This window comes from Mus musculus, chromosome 13 (genome assembly GCF_000001635.26).
Source record: "Mus musculus strain C57BL/6J chromosome 13, GRCm38.p6 C57BL/6J".
NCBI lineage: Eukaryota > Metazoa > Chordata > Mammalia > Rodentia > Muridae > Mus > Mus musculus.
Window position 1 is genome coordinate 51,919,693 of NC_000079.6, and position 7,111 is coordinate 51,926,803.

At 49.2% G+C, this 7,111-nt stretch overlaps 1 annotated feature.

Moving 5' to 3' along the window:
* Window positions 221–2,440: an enhancer, noted in NCBI's record as "VISTA enhancer mm1565". NCBI's record gives its function as "enhancer in: neural tube[3/6] | hindbrain (rhombencephalon)[3/6] | midbrain (mesencephalon)[3/6] | forebrain[3/6]" and the evidence as "EXISTENCE:transgenic organism evidence [ECO:0001131][PMID:17130149]".

Genomic DNA, 7,111 nt, shown 5'->3' on the forward strand with positions numbered 1-7,111 from the left:
GAATAGTTAAATCAATAGTTAAATCCTATACGGTAGCCCTGAGCCACCCCAGGGCATGAACATTTATTGCAGTCAAAACTACAGTTTGCCATGCCACTCTGGCTGTATTGCTGAGCCCGGTGGCTGCGCTGATCCCTGTAGACAGCGAACCAACCTTCCAGCACTCTTGCAAGACGACCCAGAGCAGTTTGCTGGGCAGCCTCCCTGGCCAGGGATTCCCAGGTTGAAGGTGTCTTGGCCATGAAAAGGTGACTTACCACTCTGGGTGAGCCTCTTGCTACACAGTGTAACACTGGTCTCCCAAATCTTTGTGCCCCAGGATTGTTGGGGTGCAGGTGGGAGGACTAGGGTGGGGGAAGTATTATAATCAAGTTCTCCCAGCCTGGCAGGTACACTCAGCCCCATCATGCCTCAGCCTCCTTTCTCCCAAGCTAGGCTAACCTTGACCCTGACCTGCCTAATGTGTGTTTCTAGGGCATTCCCTTGAGTTCTGGTTATTCACGCCCTGCGGAACTCTTAGATGTCTCCAGACTTTCTGCAGGCTCCTAGGAAGCCTTCCATTCCTCCAGCAATCCTGTCGCCTTCACACCCCAGTGTCTCAGGCTCCAGGAACCCCAGGTGGGCACACACTGGTGCCCAGAGCCAGTGTGGGGTCTCTTCGGCTCATATGGAACTCACCCTGTAATTTATCCAATGAACACTGTGGTAGCATGTGCCACATGCCAGGGATCTTTGAAGCGGAGAGATTGCTTCTGAAGTGAGCACGAATGTAAACCGAGAAGGGTGCGGTGACGTTCATGATTGGGCACACACAAAACCTGACTTTTAGGAGGGGCACGCACTGTGGCTGTAGGGCGCCATTTCATAGCATGTGCTTCCAGCTGTTGATGGAGGAGGAAGAACGAGAAGAAGGAGAAGGAGAAGGAGAAGAAGGGGCGGGGGAAGGGAAGCTTCTGTCCTGACAGCTTGAACTTCTTTTCATTGTTCCAGGAGTCAGCAGCAGGCCCAGCCAACAGCTGTGCACTGCGTATATCAGTAACAGCTGCCTTCTCCTGGGGTGAAATTAAAAGATTAGGGGGTGTGGGGCACGTGCTGGCCCCAGGAGCCCAAACAATGCTTGATTTAGGGTGAAACTCGTCTGGGAGGCTGACAAAGGAGAAGGCTCTGAGTTGGCTAGGGGTCAGGATGGGGGTGGGGGGCTGGCTTTGACAGAGACAAAAGGAGGGGAGCGGGAGGGGCGAGGTTGGGGGAGACAGGGCCCAGTGAAAAGAGGCCTGGAGCAGCTGCTCCTGCTCCAGAAATTTGAGACGGGTCTTTTCACAAACACAAACCCTGGAGAAGAATGGGGAGGCAGGCTTAGCTGAAATGGCCCCTTTTAGAAATGAAAAGGAGATTGAGAGCCCTGTCCGTTTTCCAAGTTTTCACCTAAGAGGGTGGAACATGATTAGTGCAGAAAGAGTGTGCGGAGGAGCAGATGGGCGAGCCACCCCGGAGCTGGGCTCTGTGTTTACATAACAATCATGGCCACACTGGGGTGCAGGAGCCAAGCTCCACTGCCACACTCCGCAGAGGTGGTGGTTGCCCCTGACTTCCAAGTGGGCAGTTCAAGCATGGCCCCAGTGTGGCTATTAACTGATGCCCTGGGCTAAAGCAAATAGATTTCATGACCTTGAAGAAACCAGGTGCCTGCCAGCAGGAGGCAGCCAGCTTTGGAGCATCCTGTAGTTTCACCTGGACAGAGCACTCTGTCTGAATGGCCGAGCATGTCAGACTCTCCTCCCTCCTTCCTCCCCCCACCCCACAATGGCTGAGCATGTCAGACTCCCCCCCCCCCCTGGCCACTGTGGAGAGCTGAGATTAACCTGTTGGAGAGACAGCCCTGGCTAGACCCCATTGGAGTCTGAGGTCAAGGGTCATTGGAGTCTGAAGCAGAGGTGCCTGGCAGCGGAAGCTTGGGTTTGCACGTGCCCCGAGCTTTGCCTCTGAGAGCATCCTTGTCCAAAGGCATGGGCTGGCACTGACCTTTAGAACAGAGATGCCAAACTCACTTAGCCTGTGCTCCCCAAGATGCCAAGATCCTGGAAGACAGAGGGGCTAGGGAATGCACTAGATAGATAGAGGCAACCTAATGGCTCTGCTCACAATATCCCTGCTCCTTTGACGGTGAAATCTGAGCAAGACACGAAGGTTGGAGGTGGTGGGCACTGTGTCAGCATCCAGGTCTCTATGGCTGTGGGTGTCTCAATAAATACTTGCAAGAACTTAAGAGAAAGGGTATAACCTGTGGGCCTCTAATTGCTTCTCAGCTCAGGTGGAGGGGGGGGGGCGGGGAGAGACATACCTCACTATGTGGCCATCTCCCGCCCATGATCACTCAAGGATCCTCTCACATACCCAAGTCCACCTCTATATAAAATGATATCTGCGTGTCTCTGTGCATAGCTTTCCATATATTTTATTTTAATCAATTAATTAGATAATTGATTTTTCTGTGGTGCTGGGGTAGGAACTCAGGGCCCTGTACATGCTAGGCAAGGGTTCTACTACTTACTGGTGCTCTTATCCTTGCCCACAGATGAAATCATCCCTGGTTAATGCTTGGTACCCAGCTCAGTGCAAACACTATGGAAATTAGTGTACAGAATTGATTGGGCATAATGCCAAACAGAGATTGTACACGTTCAGTACAGTGTGCCCCACCCCACATTTTAAGAGATTATCTTGTTTCATTTAATTATATGTGTGTGTGTGTGTGTGTGTGTGTGTGTGTGTGTGTGTTTGGGAATGTATGTGCAGGTACTTCTAGAAGCTAGAAGACTAGAAGACAGGATCAGATCCCCTGGAGTTAGTGTTATAGGTGATTGTGAGCCATCGAATGTGGGTATTGGAAGCTGAACTCAGTCCTCAGCAAGTGCTTTTAACGGCTAAGCCATCTCTCCAGCCTCTGCCCTTCCTTCTGTTTTAAATGTGAGACTGGGGAAGAGGAAGAGAGAGAAGGCCAAAGGGGTGAGGTGTTAACACTTGAGAAATCTGGGTGAAGGGCAGACAGTAATTCTCTGTGCTGTTCTTGCAATCTTTTTCTAAGACTGAAACAGTCTTAAACACACACACACACACACACACACACACACACACACACACAAACAGGTAAGAGCCACCCAGATGCATGGCATGTGAGTGGCCATTCTGGACCCTCTGAGTGACATCATGGATCCTGCAGGCCTAGGTAGCTCTGCCAGCCCGATGGTCTCACCAGTTCCCAGTTCACCTGTCATGAGAACCTGGACCTAAGCTGTGTCCCTAAAGAGGACTGTGTGTGTGTGGGAAGCAGTCATGCTTTTGGGGCACCCAGATGGGCGTCTTTGTGGAAATCCCCGAGTGTTACAGTTTCCACAGTTCAAGGGGACCAGAGTCCACAGCTGACCTTGTGGTAGGCTATATGTTTGGGTATTGCTTCTGACAATAACCAGAGTGGTGTGTGTGTGTGTGTGTGTGCACGCGCGCGTGCGTGTAGGCCTCCCCTAGTGCCATTTCTTAGGAGGCACCGACATTGTTTTTGAGCTAATGTATCTTACTAGCCTGCCAAATAGGATAGGTCAATTGGTCAGTGAGCCCCAGGAGTCACCTGTCTGCCTTCTCCAGTGCTGGCCTCACAGATGCATGTCCATTTAATATGAGTTCTAGGGGTCAAATTAAGGTCCTTGTGCTTGCATGGCAAACACTTTCCCAACCGAGCTATCGGCCTAGGCCCTCTGAATCAATCTTACATGATTGCAGAAAGCAGCTGCCTGTCTCCAGGGTCTCCTACTTTACTTCTACCTCTATGTCATTTTGCCACTTGGGTTTAAGGTATGTACAGGTCCCACCAAAACACTTATATCTGAATCCCTGGTGATGGGTGTCCGGGGAAAGGCCCTGGACATCACCACTATGTACTCCTTTGGAGTTTGAATGTGCTCTGTTGCTTAGAAGGGCTACCTGGGAGTTTGTACTCAGGGATCTTTTTATGTTTTTAAGAGGGGTGTGAGCTTGGCTCTCTGCTAAGCTCCTTGAGGCCAGGCTGCCTTGAGGACCAGAGTCAGGTGTAATTCTGGACGCATAGACCTGTCTTCAGGACACCATGTGGCCACCCTGAGGTCGGAAGTCTGGAATTAGTTTCAGGTCTAAGCTTTGTAGCTGAAAAAGGCAGAGGAATGCAGGCAAGCTCTGCTGCCTGCATCCAGAGAGTGGTTGTATGAAGACATTGGCATCGGATGTCACAGGTAAGATGCCTGTGTCTTCTTACAGCAAGGATTGTGATGTCATAGAGCGTCATCTTCATTTCTTCAAGACTGGTGCTCTGCAGGGGGCCAGAAGGCAGCAACTGTTTCCCCCTGGCCTGACTATGAGATGCTTCTCCTTGGATTGGTCCCATTGCAACTTTTCCCTTTCCTTAGGATTTTAGAGGGATGCCTGTGCCATTGGCTTGCTGTGCAGGTTGTCGTGGGCTTCATAAAACTTACCACCATCTGTGTGGTTTTCTCCAAGGTCAAATGTAGGAGGCTGGCCTGCAGAACAGAGTGTGGGTGGAGCTGGCTTGGTGATGCCTGGACCTTTCAGTGGTTTAAGTGCACAAGCCTGGCTCTGTGCAAAGTGGCAGGGAAACCAGGGCAAACAGGGTAAGCCACAGCCACTGCTCTGCAGCAAGTCACTTAGAAATGAGCATCTGTGCCACACTAGCTCTGCCTCTGCGAGGGGAGCAGCCAGTCTGTCTCTGGTATGTTAATGAGTGGAAGTTTGCTCTCTATACCTGAGTGTGGTGGAGACCTGCTGTGAGAAACCCCTGTGTGCTGTGTGCATGCAGTTGTTCCTTTTGGCTTTTGTGTCTGTGAAGAGGTACTGTGGACACCAGGATACCTGGAGAAAGAAGCCTGTCCTTTCTGTTTAACAGCATGTCCTGCTGGCCCGCCCCACTTGACTATAGAGGGTAAAATGTAGGTGCTTGAGAGAAGGGGCATGCAGCAGAAAGTCTGGGTCTCTCTACGTAGCCCCAGATGTTCTGGAACTCACTAGAGAGACCAGACTGGCCTTGAACTCCTAAAGATCCACCTGCCTCTGTCTCCCCAGTGTTGGGATTAAAATTGTGTGCCACCACTGGGCAGTGGTGGCGCACGCCTTTAATCCCAGCACTGGGGAGGCAGAGGCAGGTGGATTTCTGAGTTCGAGGCCAGCCTAGTCTACAAAGTGAGTTCCAGGACAGCCAGGGCTATAGAGAAGCCCTGTTTCGAAAAACCAAAAAATAAATAAATAAAAATAAATAAACAAATAAACAAATATAAATAAATAAATAAATAAATAAATAAATTGTGTGCCACCATGTCTGGTCAGTCTCTGCTGTTCTTAACGAGGCCACTTCAACTCTTCTGAGTCTCTTTAAAGGTTCAGAACCCAGTTCTTCTCCATTGCTGTGATACAATTCCTTGGCAAAAGGAACACAGAGGAGGAAGGGTTGACTTCTTAGCACACACTTCCAGGTTTTAGCCTGCCGTTGTCAGGGCAGAGATTGGAAATAGCTAGCCACATCCAGAGTCAAGAGCAGAGTGAATGAATGCAAGCAGGTTTGCCAGAGCTCAGTTCTCTCCATGAAATAGAACTGCCCACATTTAGGGTGGGTCTTTCTACCTCAGTTCTATCCAGTTAAGAAAATCTCTCAGCCATGACCACATACAGATCAACCTGATCCACGCAGTTCCTTCTTGAGACTCTTCTTCTCGTGTTAACAGTGAAAACTGTCACCCTTGCTCAGCTTTGCTGATCTAGACAAGACTAAATGGGTGTTTTTGTGAGTTCTGTCGCCCACCCTTGGCCTCTCCAGAACCTCTTCAAGTAGTGGGAGAGTGTCTCCATTGTTGGGAGTAGTTGGGACTTCCTTGCTGTCTTGTCTTTAAAAACAAGGAAAGTCTTACTTTTGACAACATGGCTGAATACGGAAGACGTTAAATGAGATAAGCCAGGCTCAGAAGGACCCACTCATGTGTACGTGTAGAACAAGTGAACAAATACAGAGCCCCTAATAGCACCCAGAAGACCGCAAATAAATGAGATGCTGGTTAATGGTGTGAAACCTGGTTAGACCACAGCAGTAAATTCAAGAGCTCTGTGGCTGATTTTGGTACCTGTCATTACTGACAATACATTGAATATTTGAACGTTGCTGAGAGTGTAGATATTAAATGTTTTATTGATTGATTTTGTGCATGATTGTGTGTGTGTGTGTTGTATGTGTGTTGTGTGTGGTGTGTGTGTGTGGTGTGTGTGTGTGTGTAAGGGGCTCGTGCAGCGAAAGTCCAGCGACTGACATGGGTGTTTTTTGCTCTATCACTTTCTACCTATTTGTTGGGACAGGGTCTCTCAGTGAACCTGGATCTTACTGATGCTGATAATCTAGTTGGCCAGCAAGCCAAGGGCTTCCCCTAACTCCACCTTTGCTGTGCTGGGATTACAAGCATGCGCCATCGTGTCTGGCTCTTTATGGAGATCCTGGGAATCTGAACTCAGGTCTTCAGGCTTGTGTAGTAACTACTTTATGGATTGAGCCGTTTCCCTCACCCCCGATTTTAAGTTCCTCCATTGAAAACAGGTTTGAGGAGCAGGAAGGCTTGCTGCGGTCAACCCAGAATGTCATACTGCACGTTGTAGATAAGTAGCTTCTACTTATCAACGTATATCAATACTCTTACGTTTTTATTAATTATTTGTCTATCTGTTTATTTATTTGGGTGTGCATGTGTTGGAGGAGGTCAGAGGACAAGTCGTGGGGGGGTTCAAATCTCTCCTCTAGCCATGTAGATTCTGGGGGTTAAATACAGGTTGCCAGGCTCGGCAACAAGGACCTTTTCCTGCTGAGCCATCTTGACAGTCTTAATAAATTAAGGTTTATTTTTTTAAATTGAAAATATACTTAAAAAAATACAACTGTGTTTTTAAAAGGAAAGAACTAGAGAGAGCTGGCAGAGATGATGGCTTCCACCATCAGATTTGGTGGCTCCTGTGACTGAAGATGCTTCAGCGTGGTGGAGCTCCTGATCCTTCAGCCCCTGCCTCTGCCACATGGGCTGGAGAGAGGGGCAGG